We start from the raw sequence: 15,336 nt of genomic DNA on the forward strand, positions 1-15,336 counted from the left end.
AATGCTTATATACATAATGAACTCTTTATATTTCCAATGTTTTCTCCTAAAACTCCTCAGAACGGCTGTCAGGGCAATAACAGAGCGTGGAAGGAGTATGCAGCTTTTATTTCTATAAGAAACCTTTATTAAGCTTGTTTTGAATCTTTATCATCATTATAAACCATATGAACCATAAAATGATTCTATCCTGTAATCATTATAAACCATATCGAAAGATGGGTTTAGCTTTTCCACACAAAGGTCCTGGTTATTAAAGTGCACAGCAAGAGAACAATATGAAAAAAATAGTGTGTTTAAACCGACAATGATTAATACAGTTTCCCCCTCTCTCTGCACGCAATGACATGTCCAGTTAATGAGGAGAAAAAGCTGCCCAGCCTTTAATTCAGCACCGCTTCAGGTGCCAAACCAATTAGACTATGACACTTCCCTAATGCTGATGAGTCCTGCAGGACAAGGAGGGACAGGGAGCACATCAGCCGTAACCATAGTGATGACTGTGGGCCACTGAAGACTCATTGAAGCTGCCTCAGCTGGACTGAACTGTCTATTGTTCAGACTGCTCTCTGTTATCTTCTGGTTTTCATAGTATTCTACCCTGTGACCCGAGTCGTTTAGATTATCTTATTATCTCTAGCTGTGTTCCAGAGCATCCTGGAGTAGAAATTAAATAACCAATATGATCTGTGGACTGAAGTGTGGACCATCAGCTTTAATTTGAGGGTATTTACATCCAAATAAGCTTCACGGTGTAGTCCGGAACCTCTAGACATCACCATTTCACTGGTGATGCTCTGCCAGGCCACTACTGGAGCTGCCTTCAGCTCCGGCTTGCTCTTGGGGCATTGACTTGGCCTTAAAACAATCTCTGGCTGCTTCAGTGTGCTTCGGGTCATTGCCCGTCTGCAGTGCGCAGTGCCATCCATTTTTTGGGTTCTGAAGCATTTATCATCAGGGCAGATAAATATAGCTTTTCGTTCTTTTGACAGCAGTCAAATCATTAATAAATACGTGGGGACAGTTCAATTGGCAGCCATTCATGCCCACACCATAACACTACCTCCACCATGCTTAATAGAGAAGGCAGTAAGCTTTGGCCCATAAGCATCTCCTTCCCCTCTCCATCCTCTTTTCTTCCCATCATATTGGTACCAGTGAATCTTCGTCACATCTGTTCATAAGATGTTTCCAACTGGACAGTGTAAGAGATCTGGGGATCTTGCCCATCAAACTACATATTTTTTCAATGGTTTTAAAGAATTAGAAATATAATCATTAAAGGGGTGTTATTTAAAAGTGTTCATATATGCATGGATTATGGTCGGCCAGTTACAGTTAGATTAGATTTATCTTTCTAATGTCCAAGGCCGTATCAGGATATCAACAAATTAGGCCCCACGGGTCTGCCATACACACACACACACACACACACACACACACACACACACACACACACACACACACACACAGAGGCACCTCTCACCTCTATTGACGACATTTCATGTGCTTTGACAATGAGGGCTTGTCTCATGGCTGTTATAAATTAGAGACAGAGTTCAGGGAGAAGGGAGAGAGTTGTGGCTTTGGGGGGTTAACGCTGACTCATTGTTGGGGGAGAGAGAAGGAGCAGTAAGGGAGGGTCACGCAGGTTCGCTGAGGTAATGGCTGCTGTACCGGCTCTCAAGCCAATTTCTTTTATTCCTTATCACCTTGGTTTTTTCATATTTAGCATGATTTTTGTCTTGATTTCTATTTTTCATATTTTCCTTCATTATCATAAAATTGTTTCATCCAATAAACTGGCAAAACTCCTTGTGGACTCAGCCTGGTTGTTTTACACCACATCAGACAATTTTTCCATTTTTCATTTTCCATTTTTCCATCTTACTCAGGTTTTTAAAAATGTTAATAGCAAAGTCTAATCCGGTTATTGTGTTTTGGAGGCTTTTCAAGGGTTTACACCTTGTGGTGAGTCCTCTGTGTTCATTCTGGTGAAGTCTTCTACTGATTGTTGATGTTGACGTGGATACGTCTACCTACTAGGTGCTTTTGATCTGGCAGTTGGTTGAGATGTGGTGGGGGGGCTGCTTCAGTTCTTGCTCTAGTATAACGCTTTTCACATTGAACTTCTCTGAAAGTTGTTTAAACATTTAATGATTTAATTATGCAGACATAAAAAAATCCTGTGGCATTCTCACCTTTACCATACACTTCCAACATGTCTTTAAGACTATGACAAACATGCATACAATCAGCAATTTACAAACATCTGACCGGTACTGTAAGAAGTGTTTTCAGACACTTTCAGAACAGATCAGTGTTCAGTGAAGTTGGTCTGACTTCAAATCCTTCTCAGGCTGTTTCAGATAACAGACTTGTTATTGTAAGGCAGCCATGCCGTTGACAGTGGTCCCTATGCGCACCTGCTGTAACAAACTGTCAGACATACTGGCAGATGGGAAATCCCCCCCCCCCCCAACACACACACACACACACACACACTCACACACACACACACCGACTGCTCAGACATGCTGCACAATGACAAAGAACATGCAAGCGCACATTCCATCGATCCATTTAAATCAAAAACCTGATGCCATGTCAAAGACAGGGCTGAGACTACTTCATTCAGGATTAGGGGGTCACAATGACACAGTCTCGTCATGTTTCATGCTAATGACACTGAAATGAGCGGAAATAATAGTCCAGCTAAAGCTGGAAAAAAGAAAGACAAAGATAACCGACAGCTGAGGCTTATTCCATGAACCATGCCATGTGCTGGGACATGCGGAAATGTCATTCTAATTAACAGTGGCACACGAGCCAAAGCCCAACTCTGTCCAGTAGCCAAGATTTCTGAGAGCGCTGAGCTGATCACTAAGCACTGTTCACTCGCCCTTCTGGCTCTCCGTGCTGAAGCAGTGTAAAGAACGGGCTTTCATCTTGTCAACTGCAGAGAAGAAGCGCAACTCTCCTGAATGAAAATGCAGCAGAACGGCAGGAGCTCTCAGGAGTGAGACAATACAGAATGGCTCCTTACAGAGCAGCGGCTCTGTTGCTACTTCCTCGGCAAGCAGCGCCTGAGCCAACAGCTACTGTTGTTATGATACTAAAGTGTTACAAATACAGCACTGAAAAAATGCTTTGAATTTACATCATTCAAATGTACGTATTGCACATTGATATAATATGTTATATCAATACATTTGTCTTTTCTTCTTCAGGAAAGACCCGTGTTGCTGTAAGGAACGGGTTAGGGGCCGGGTTTAACATCTTCACACCTCCAAAGTTCAGTCTTAGAAGTTGGTTGCATTTTCTCCTTCTCACAATCCAGATAATCCCAGATACATTCAGTGATACCGAAACCTGCACTCTAGATTGGTCAGTTCATAGTTCACTGAGAAAGCAGCTTCTTTCTTTTAATTGGCTAATGTCCGTCTATTTCCTTTCCTCAGTCATGACCTCTCGACAGCATCCTTTCAGACTCACTGTGTTGATGCGTTTTCTCACAGTGCAATTTTTCAGCTCTGAAGCAAGAGTGGACCTCCTCTCTCTCGCAGATTTAAGAAGAAAGCCTTAACTAGCTCATCTGATCTCTTCATCTGACGGTGACAGTTTTGCATGGTCATTCTGAGTTCTATTTTCTATATTTTAATCATTTTTAATTCCTGCTCTTTTCCTTATTTTCCTTTGACTTTCCCTGCCCATTTGCAAGTGCATTACTGTGCATATACACGCTACACCAAAATATATCCTGAAAAATAAATAACATACTTACTGTGATGAGTGGGAATGAAATAAATGAAGTGTGGTCCCCGACTTCCGCACATTACGGTCTTATTATTTGTATGAATACTTCTGTTTTTTAATGACAACTTCAAATTGCTCAAAGACTTCAGTGTACCAAAGCTTAGTATTGTTGCTTTGCAGCATAACCCAAATGCACTTGAGCTTCAGATCGTGTATATATGACCAAACACTCTCCTGCAGTATTATTCCATAGGTTTGGCTCATCTAGGTGCTTTTTAGCAAATGTAAGATGAGACTATGTTCCTCTTGGTCGGCAGTGGCTTTACCTTGCAAAACTTCCCTATGGAAACTATTTTTGGCCAGTCTCTTTCTAGTGGTGAAATCATAAACATTGACCTAATCTGTGGAGAGTGAGACCTGCAGTTCCTTATATATTTGTCTGGTTTCTTCTGATACTTTCCAGATGAGCCATCTTTGAAGGAATGGGAGGAATTTTGGTAGGTTGGCTACTTTTAGGAAGGTTCACGACTGAAACCACACCAAGTGGAGAAAACCTGGAAACAACCACTCTTCTTTTAACAACGCTGTGGTTCTCTGCAGGCCCCGTGCCTCAGAAATGGCTTTGTGAACCTTTCTAGTGTGATATATTTTTATGACTTTCTTCTCATCTCTTCAGCAGCATAAGGGGCTACTTGTTCAGATCCGGTAGCCTAAGTGATGTTTAGATTTAACAGGCTGGCAGCAAAAAAGCCTGAGTGTCTAGTTTAATTGATCCCAACTATCAACTAAATATGATGATAATTGGTTTTAAAACAGGTGTAAAATGTTAATAAATGTAAACACAAACCGAATGCAATGATTTGCAAATCTCATAGACCCATAATTTATTCACAGCACTACAGTAGAAAATTTGACATTTTACCATTTCATGAAAAACATTAACTTGATGGCAGCAACTCATCTCAAAAAAAGTTGGGACAGGGCCATGTTGACCGTCGTGTAGCATCCCATCTTCTTTTAACAACCTCTAAACGTCTGGGATGTGAGGAGACCAATTGCTGGAGTTTTGGGAGAGGAATTCTGTCCTATTCTTGTCTGAATTTTAGCTGCTTAATAATTCTGGGTCTTCTTTGCCGGACTTGCTGTTTCATGATGTGCCAAATGTTTTCTACTGGTGAAAGATCTGGACGGCAGGCGGGCCAGATCAACATCCAGACTCTTCTCCTGCAAAGCCATGCTGTTGTGATGGATGCAGTATGTGGTTAGCACTGTCTTGCTGAAACATGCAAGGCCTTCCCTGAAAGAGACTGGACGGGAGCATGTGTCGTTCTAACACCTCTGTGTACTGTGCAGCATTGATTAGTGCCTTTCCAGATGCCCACGTCATATAGGCACTAACGTAACCCCATACCATCAGAGATGCAGGCTTATGAACTGTGTGCTGGCAACAAGCTGGATGGTCCCTCTCCACAGGACATGGGGTCCATGGTTTCCAAAAAGAATTTCAAATTTTGATTCATCTGACCACAGGACAGTTTCCCATTTTACCTCAGTCCATTTTAAATGACCTTTGGCCCAGAAAACACTGTGGTGTTTCTGGATCTCGTTGACATAAGGCTTCTTTTCTGCATGATCCAGCATTAACTTGCACGGCTTACTGTGTACACAGACAGTGTTTCTGAGCCCATGCAATGATTTCCAGTACAGAATCATGCCTGTTTTCAATGCACCTCAGGGCCCAAAGATCACAAGCATCCAAAATTGACCGTCAGCCTTATCCTTTGCACACAGGGATTCTCTCTAGATTCTCTGAATCTTTTGATGATATTATGTACTGTAGATAGTGGGATATCCAATTTTATGTTGAGGAACATTTTTTATTCCACAATTGTTCCATAATTGACCAATGAAAATTGTTGTCGCAGTTTTTCGCAGATTGGTGAAGAGACTCTGCCTCTCTTTATACCCAGTCACGTGAATTAGCTGCAAATTGGATCTCCAGCTGTTTTTATTAGTACCACTTACTTGTCCAGCCTTCTGCTTTTCCTTTGAGATTGCTGCCATCAAGTTCGAAATGAGTTAATGTTTTTCAAGAAATGGTGAAATGTCTCATTTTCAACATCTGATATGCGTTCTGTGTTCTATTGTGAATAAAATGCGGGTCTATGAGATTTGCAAATCATTGCGTTTTGTTTTTATTTACATTTATTTACATTTTACACAGCATCCCAAAATCTTTGGAATTGGGGTTGTACATTAAAGCTCTATGCCAAGAAAGGCTGTGGGTTACTGTGAGTTTATCACAGGGAAGGGTTCTAAAACTCTCTTCCTTATGATAAAATCGCAGTAATGCACTGCATCGAGTGGCTTATTGCTTTTATGAAATGGCAGCCACCACAAAATATATTAAAATACACAATGATTTAAGTTATTTTTAATAATAATCATCATAAACAAGTATTCTGCTGGGGCTGTGTCTCAATATGCCTCACACGGGGGTGTCTCAAATGGCTCCCTGCTCCCTACACAGTGCACTACGTAGGAATCTAAATACTGACTTCTGCACTCCAATAATGCAAAATATCGCTAAAAATGGTCAATTGGGATTCATTCACATTCATACTTGACAAGCAGTGCAATATTTGACAGCAGAAGCCAGAATTTCTGAACACTACTATGTCACACATCACACTATTTAGCAAGGCAGTCTGGAGCCGTTTGGGATTCAGCCTGGGTTTGATTTCTGACTGAAACACGGACATCTGAGGCATGTAAGCCATTCAGGTGACATTCTTTAGACTTTTACATTGCCAGGGAATCATATTCAGGGAATCAATATCAAGCCTGTGATATTGTTTGGATATACGTTGGAGTTGTTCAGCATGTCTGCTATCTCTGAGCTTTCTGGCTAGCTGAGCAGCCTAGTTCTAAGAAATAAAACAAGTTTTCAGCCCATCAGTTAAAACAAAAAAGGTTCTTACTTCAACAGTGCACCCTGTGCTCCATGCTATCAGCATTAGAGTCGAATATTAAACCGACAGCAGGAGGTTTATCATCCCGTGAAGCAGTAATGCAGAGTACAGAAGCTGTGAGGCGGTCACAGCTGTTGTATATTTTAAAATAGCTTCAATATGCAGTAATATTTTTTTTATCACAACACAAAAAATTGGACTTAACTAAAATATGTGTCTCAGTAATGACATTTCTTAATGTTACGCACTGATATTCAGATTCTGGGAGAAATTTGCTTCAAAACAATGCGATCTAACTGCTCACCATGTGGCCCTGAAGGGCAGGGATGCAGTTTCACTTCTTGCACTAAAATCCAGGGGTGTAGCTAAAATAAGGCCCTACCTATGTACCAAAACTCTATGCGTGACATGAAAACATGGGACAGGATTTTTGAAAAAACGTAAGTATATTTTCACAACTTGAAATGTAGACGTGGATGAGCCAGTTTGGTGTGGAAGAACTTGACTGGCCTGCACAGAGTCCTGACCTCAACCCCATAGAACACCTTTGGGATGAATTAGAGCGGAGACTGTGAGCCAGGCCTTCTCGTCCAACATCAGTGTCTGACCTCACAAATGCGCTTCTGGAAGAACGGCCAAAAATTCCCATAAACACTCCTAACCCTTGTGGAAAGCCTTCCCAGAAGAGCGGAAGCTGTTACAGCTGCAAAGGCTTCAAACCCTATGGATTAATAATGGGATGTCATTCAAGTTCATGTGTGTGTGAAGGCAGACGAGCGAATACTTTTGGCAGTTTAGTGTACATTAAAGCTCAAATACTTTCCCCTCTGCTATTAAGTGACAGTTTCAGAAATACAAGGTTTGGTAAAAAATATATATATAATGTTACATAAAGTTGACATTGCACAAACAAACAAGAGAGTGTGTTTAAATTTAGCTGCTGCTGTTTGATCAGACAAGTAGAGAGGAGCCAGCAGAGAGCATAATAGAAAAATGTCTTCTGGCAGGTTTGAAAAAGAGACGATGCTGGCAGAAGACAGAGCACAGAGACATACAGGAGAACCCAAACACACCCATTTTATCTGGACGTGTGGATCTGAGTTGTACTGTATGTGAAAGTAGTAAATTTGGGAGAAAGGTATAGGAGAGAAGGCAGAAGAAAGGAAGAGAGGGAGCGAGAGAGAAAGAGAGTAGGCAAGCAATGTGCTCTGAGAACGTGCTACGAGTGGAACAAGTCATTCTGAGGTATTGATCAACATTTTCTGCCTGCTGCACGCAAATGATAGCTTGAACAAAGCTTTCTCCGCGGAGGAGCTGACAGCTGCAGTGGCCGCTTTTATAGAGAGCCTTTATGTGCGCCTGGGGGAAATTCAGAACTTATGCAGGCCTCTCAATGCTGTCCTCAGATCAGAGCATTTTAAGGGGTAGTTATGTCATTTCATGGATATTGCCTTATTGAGCATGACAGCTTTATGGTGAAAAAGAACAAGTCATTGGACCAGATCTCAATAAATTACTGTGAATAAAGTCCAAAGCAGATCAATTTAAGCACTTTTGCCAGGGTTTCCCAGAAACGTCACGCGGTGCTTCCCTCGGTAATATCACTGATGTGTCCAGTGGCAGCAGAGACAGCAAAGAGTAAAGTATTTTGATGAATGCAGTGTATCCAAAATTAAAGTTCTGTGTTCAGCTCTGCTCCTTTTCTCTCTGTATCAGTGACTGTGTTTCTATCAGTATCTGAGCTCAGGACCGTCTTTCTCTCTAACCTACTGGTAAATAGCAGAGAGACTTTCTCTAGACAGACAGAGCTCTTCTTGTAAGTCGCTCTGGATCAGAGCGTCTGCTAAACGCTGTAAATGTAAAATGTAAACTGCCCCCCAGTCTATCGTCTGCCGTCATTAGTGGAAGCGACTGAAAATACTCAACACTAAGCATTAGATTAACTTAAAGGGGGGGGTTTACGCTAAACGTGCAGCCACATTCAAATGATTGGATTTTTTTTCTGAAGTCATTTATAGGTTCTAGATTTGGGAGGTTTGGGAGTTTATTTTGTTATTAAAATTACACTGAATGTTAAGTTCTGAACAGAAAATTATACTGAAACTGAAAATACATACAGTCATATGCACTAGTTTTGGCCATTTTTAATTTTGCTCCCTGTAGAGTGAACGTGCTAAATTTTCACTTTAACAATCAACTAAACATGTCATTTGCTCTGACTTTAGCGTACAACTATATATCCTTAAACACCTACTAAGTGCTGAACATCGAAATAGAAATTATAGTCTGACAGAAGCCGATCACCCCTGCTTCTGTCTGTCTGTCTGTCTGTCATTATTCTGATGATTATTTGAATAGCAAAAGTCAGACTTCATTTATTTAATGTTAATTCAAATACAGCCATTAAGTACAAGTCATTGGGTCATACAAGTCATACAAGAAAACATATTTAAAAGAAAATTACACAGAAGCCTCAACAATTAACATCCCACACCAATTTTTAGTATTTAGTGTGCCTTTATGGGAAGTTAGTTACAGTTTCTGCTTCTACCACTGCTCTTGAAAAATTAGTAACTAATACTTAATGGCAGTTTGACCAGAAATCAAACAAATGAAGGGTAATCTCTGACTTTTCTACAGTACTATATACACAAAACAAGCTGTGTCCGCCAGGCTGTATTTCTTTCTGGGAGAGCAAACAGTGAATTTTATCATTAAACAAATTTGCAAACTGCCAATCAATCATTGTCAATAGACCTATAACGCTGTGTGTCATTTTGTAGTTAGTGTCATGCCCTTACTAGGAATTATGGATCTAATATGGTTTTGCCTATAGAAAAAAGGAATTTCATTTTCCCAAATCACTGCTAACAAAAACAAATATTTCCCCTAAATGTCACTGGATCCTCTGAACTATGAGGTGGGAATATGAATAATGCAGACAAGCTAATAGTTCTGTGCACTGAAGTGATTTTGCATGAAAGTACAAATAGTCTATTATTAAATTGTAGCACTGTTATAGACCAACACCTGCTGCTCAAACTGCCAAAACAACTTAACTACCCTTTCTGACTAGGCCTGCTGGTCTGTATGGGGTATTTTGATGAGGTTGCTAGTCTTATGAAGTTCAGTACCTCTGCATTTAACCCATCCGTGCAGTGAAACACCACATACACACACACACACACACACACACACTAGGGGGCAGTGAACACACTTGCCTGGAGCGGTGGGCAGCCCTATCCATGTCGCCCGGGGAGCAGTTGGGGGTCAGGTGTCTTGCTCAAGGACACATCAGTCATGGACTGTCGGCCCTGGGGATCGAATCGGCAACCTTCCGGTCACAGGGCCAGTTCCCTAACCTCCAGCCCACGACTGAGCCCCAAATTTATTAACTTGCATATAGCAATATGTGTACTTTGACCCCTTAATGACATGATAATTCAGGAGATCCGGTGTCATTTGGAAGATAAATGCACATCTGTCAAATCTTATTGGTTTGGGACTGACAGCAGGGATTTTCTCATAGAGAGATCTGCTTAGATCTGGAGGTCCCTAGTATGGGCATGACTGTGACTACAGAATGACACACGACGTCCGAGGTCTAATGTATAAGTGTAATGTATAAAACCATTTGTGTTATTCCAGCCAGGAGATTTATCCCACTTCCACAGATAAGAGACATGGCGGGCTGAAGAATACAGGATTCCTTTCTTCACCCCTCCACATATACAAAGCCCTCTTTTCTCAGATTGCATCATACTCTGTACTCAGGCACTGTATGGCTGCGGAGCATACGGGAAATGCTGACTTGACACACGGACAGCTCTGTGTTGTTAGTGTTGCATAACTAACACTGCAGCTCCACTCCAGAGCACACAGGCGTGGAGAATGCTGATGCTGAGAGGGGGCTGTAGAGAGTACCGCCACCAATGTTAGAACACAGACTAGGGAGAAGATCAGCCGATGGGTAGATCCTGTTTACTAGTACCAGTGTCTCTTTACATGTTATATACAAAAACCACATTCATGAAAGTGAATTTATGGTTAAGTTTTAAGGTTATTGATATGTAAGATTGTTTAAAACTGCAGTAAGAATGGCATCAGCATGAATATAGCAGAAGAGACGAAGCAGCCAACAGTGTTTTTTTTTCCTTTTCTTTAGTTTCTTTGCACTCAAGAGGTTCTCATATCTACAGTGGATGACTTAAACCTGCCAACATACTTACTCCCTGCAAAAAAGGCAATCTAGTTGCAGGCTGTACCATGAAGACCCCTGCACATGTGACAAGACAAATGTGACAAAGACAAAGGAACTGGTGGTGGACCTGAGGAGGGACAAGGCATTGGTGACCCCTGTGTCCATCAGCGGGGTCAGTGTGGACACTGTGGAGGATTACAGATATCTGGGTGTGTATGTTGACAATAAACTGGACTGGGCTAGGAACACTGACGCCCTCTACAGGAAGGACCAAAGCCGTCTCTATTTTCTGAGGCGCCTGAGGTCCTTCAACATCTGCCAGACTATGCTCAGGATCTTCTATGCGTCTGTGGTGGTGAGTGCTGTCCTCTATGCTGTTGCATACTGGGGAAGCAGGCTGAGGGTGGCAGATGCCAACAGACTCAGCAAACTGATCCACAAGGCCGGTGATGCTGTGGGTGTGGAGCTGGACTCACTGACGGCCGTGTCGGAGAGGAGGACGCCGTCTGAGCTGCAGGCCGTTACAGACAATGGCTCCCACCCACTCTACGACACGGTGATGAGACACAAGAGCTCATTCAGCTCAAGACTCACTCTACCGAAATGATCACAGAGCGCCACAGGAGGTCATTCTTACCTGTGGCCATCAAACTCTATAACTCCTCCCTCAGTGTGTGATTCACAAAACTGTTCATATGTGCAATAACAACAATTGTGTGTGTAGAGTACTTAAATCTGGTGTACATACTGTAAATTCTATATATTGTCTTAAATTATTAGTAAAGTGTTTATTTTTACATAAATGGCTGCAACTGTAACAACTGCAATTTCCCCCTGGGATCAATAAAGGAATCTGAATCTGAATCTGAACATCCTACCAATCGGGGATACTGAGCTTTGAGATAGCAGTAACCCTGCCTGTAGTTACCCCATCACCAGTGCTGGACGAAGTACACAAATCAGGTACTTGAGTTAAAGTAGAGATACCCAGGGTAAAATATTCCTCCAGTAAAAGTAGAAGTTCCTCCCTTTAGACCTCCACTTGAGTAAAAGTACTAAAGTATTTCCCTTCAAATGTACTTAAGTATAAAGTAAAAGTACTAAAAGAGGAATTCTGGCTCTGATGTCCTGTTATCATTTTTATAACCAGACTGGCTTCATGAACTCATTTCAGGTGAAAGTCCTCCAGCGTCTCTCTTGGTAAACCAGTCTTTTAATAGAACGTCATTAATTAGTGACGCTGACGTCTATTAAAATGATCAGAAGCACAAAACACTGAAGGTAAACAGTTTCCATCATATTGTGCTCTATTTACACAAAGTTAGGCTAGTTCATCATTTATGTTGAACAGACTCTCCCAAAGTTTTACGCTGCTGCGCTGACGTTGAACCGCGTGCTGCACTGGGTCGGTATGACCAACAGGTCAAAACCAGCTCTAAACAAAGTGACCGCTGGGCCCTGATTGGTGCTCTGGCTTTGCGCTTCTTTCGTTTTGACATGTTACGTTTTTATACACACAGAAACCAAAAGGAACGACAGATTTCTCAAAATGTAGGAGGAAAAAGTCGGATATTAGACTCTGAAATGTAGTGGAGTGAAAGGAGAAAGTCGCCCAGAACGGAGAAACTTCAGTACAGATACACCAAAAATACTAAAGTACAGAAACTAATTACATTTACTCAGATACTGTCCACCACTGTCCATCACATAATAAACCATATATTCAGAGAATTAGATACTCCAACAACATGATCAAGCACACTAAGCAAAACACAAAAAACACTGAGACCCCCTCTGCATACTTGATAGAGGCTGTTAAGCTCCCAAGGTTAGTGGTACCGTCACAATGTTTTCAACAGAAAAGTGAATAAGGACAATATGCATACATTACAATAGCTGAAATAAAAAATAATAATAAATACCAATGAACGGCTGGAATGAGCCTGTTTGCGTTTTGATTCCATTAACAGCTAACGGATAATATTCGTAATGATAATGATAACGAGTGTGTAACTCAACAGTCATGTAAATAGGTAACAGCAACTTCAGTGCAACATAGTCTATCAGTTAAAAGGCCCCATATCCTATACTTGCCTCGCAGCCTTGAGGACTCAAAAAGCAGACAAGGCTGAAACACTGCTTATAACCTATCTGTGAATGTGCAGGACCGAACCTTGAATAGGTGAATATACACACACCAGCCACTTTATTAGGATTGCTAGTAAAAGGCTGGACCCCCTTTCACCTTCAGAACTGTCTTAATTCTTCGTGCCAGACTTTCAACAAGGTGTTGGAAAAGTTCCTCAGAGATTCTGGTTGGTTATTTGAGTTCCTGTTGTCGTTCTATAATCTGGAACCAGTCTGCCCATTCTCCTCTGACCTCTCACATCAACAAGGCATTTTCGTCCACACAACTGACCGCTCACTGGATATTTCCTCTTTTTCGGACCGTTCTCTGTGAACCCTAGAGATGGTTGTGAGTGAAAATCCCAGCAGATCAGCAGCTTCTGAAATACTCAGACCAGCCCGTCTGGCACCAACAACCACGCCACGTTCAAAGCCCCTTAAATCCCCTTTCTTCCCCGTTCTGATGCTCGGTCTGCACTTCAGCAAGTCGTCTAAAAGTTGTGTATGTAACTGCGTTGTTTTTCATGACCACCACGGAAAATTCAAGACAAAAATTTGGCATTTTATTTTACAGATGTGGACCTATATGGACTGGGGAACAAACAGTATTTTCAAGCTTAGTGATGTTTATACACTGCATTTAAAAACAGCCAGGAAAATTCTGTTTTCCACCATACGGCCCCCTGGATGTCACCAATGTAAACCGATTATATGCTATACGTCCACATGTCACGGTAAGTTTTATCACAAACACTCTTGAATTTATTTGATTTGAGAACTGACAACCACATTTGACTGTCGACCCATGAGGTAGTAAAGAAATGGGGTCTGTTTAATTAATAATCATGTCAGTTATGTACAGACTCATTAGGGCAGGTTTACTAAGAGAAGTGCTAAGCATCGTTAGTCCAGTCCAGACGCGCAAACGAACGCTTTGTGGTTCACATATGACCCGTGCAATATAAACCCCTGTTTTGCTCCTGTACTTTGTGTATGGAAATTTCTGCCAGGTATATTTCTGGCAGTAGTATTTCTATATTTCTACATTTTATGATAAAAGTTTGACTTTTCATCTCAAAATATTTGTTTTCTAGATATCAGAAGAATCAGAAGAAGTTTTATTGCCATTGTCAATGAACAGGATTCACAGACTAGGAATTTGCTTCGACAAGTAGTACTAGGCAAAGCAAAATTAAGTCCACATAAATAAATACTCTATGCAAATATAAAATATAGATAGAATGAATAAAAATAAAAATACAAAAGGCATGTACAACAGTACTATATACACAACAGTGCACGTGGAGTAGTGCAATTCAAGTAAAGTGATATGCTGACCTAAGTGAAAACAATGGCTTAATATGTTAAATAATGAATATTTAATATGAATAAATAATAAATATTTAATATGTTAAAATAATGACTTGTTTTCTCAAGGTTTTAACTGACATCTGTATATTATGTGTAAATTCTGATTCATTTTTCTTTGAGAAAGGTTTGTTTTCTGAAATAATAAATAATTACTCTGATAAAACTTTTCACAGGAGTCAAATGCACAAAATCAAATGAGTATTTTTTCTCAGCCCCTGAAAAACAGAGTAGGTGGGTTCATTATAATAATCTCTTCCAGGTATTTTGCGCTAAAGAGGCTGCACACGATGCTTTAATATTGTTATGACCGCTAAGGGGCCACTGCTCCTACACAATAAACTGCAACCGTCACTTTTTAACACCAAATAAGGCGCATAACATTGGTAGTTGTGCCCCTTTGTGTCAGCTTTAGAAGACATTTAAGAGGTTTTGCATAAAAAATTAATAAAAATAATTCTGTCTGGCGTTTATTACACAGCTCTCCGTGAAGTGTTTCGACGTCCTGTCCTTGCACCCCTCCCCACAGAGACAAAGGGTCTGGCACACCTTGATTGACCGAGGTTGAGTTAAACTGGAAATAAATGAGGTAGCTGGGAAAGGAATGGCGTTTTTGATTTACTCTCAGTGTGATTTATGTGCCTAACACTAATCTCGATGCTAATTCTGAACATTGCGGTGATGAATGTCTGACATGAGTCATTCAAAGAGCTCCACAGTGGGAAGCCTCAAAGGATTCACTACATCAGCTCAATCACCCAGTAGAATACTTTACACCTGCCAGTGTTATATTACACATGAGACAAATGGAGATTAATTCAAATAACCAGAAGTGCATTGCTTCAGTGTTTAATATCACCACATACTAATATGTGACATGAAGAGTGTGTAGCTAAATTTGTACCGGATGTA

General features: G+C 41.0%; 1 protein-coding gene across 2 annotated transcripts in view; it reads right to left on the minus strand.

The window, feature by feature from the left end:
* The window catches only part of necab2 (N-terminal EF-hand calcium binding protein 2), a 152,737-nt gene that overhangs the window by 35,804 nt on the left and 101,597 nt on the right, over positions 1-15,336 (minus strand). The window lies entirely within an intron of this gene.

This window comes from Pygocentrus nattereri, chromosome 7, assembly GCF_015220715.1.
Source record: "Pygocentrus nattereri isolate fPygNat1 chromosome 7, fPygNat1.pri, whole genome shotgun sequence".
NCBI classification, from domain to species: Eukaryota; Metazoa; Chordata; class Actinopteri; order Characiformes; family Serrasalmidae; genus Pygocentrus; species Pygocentrus nattereri.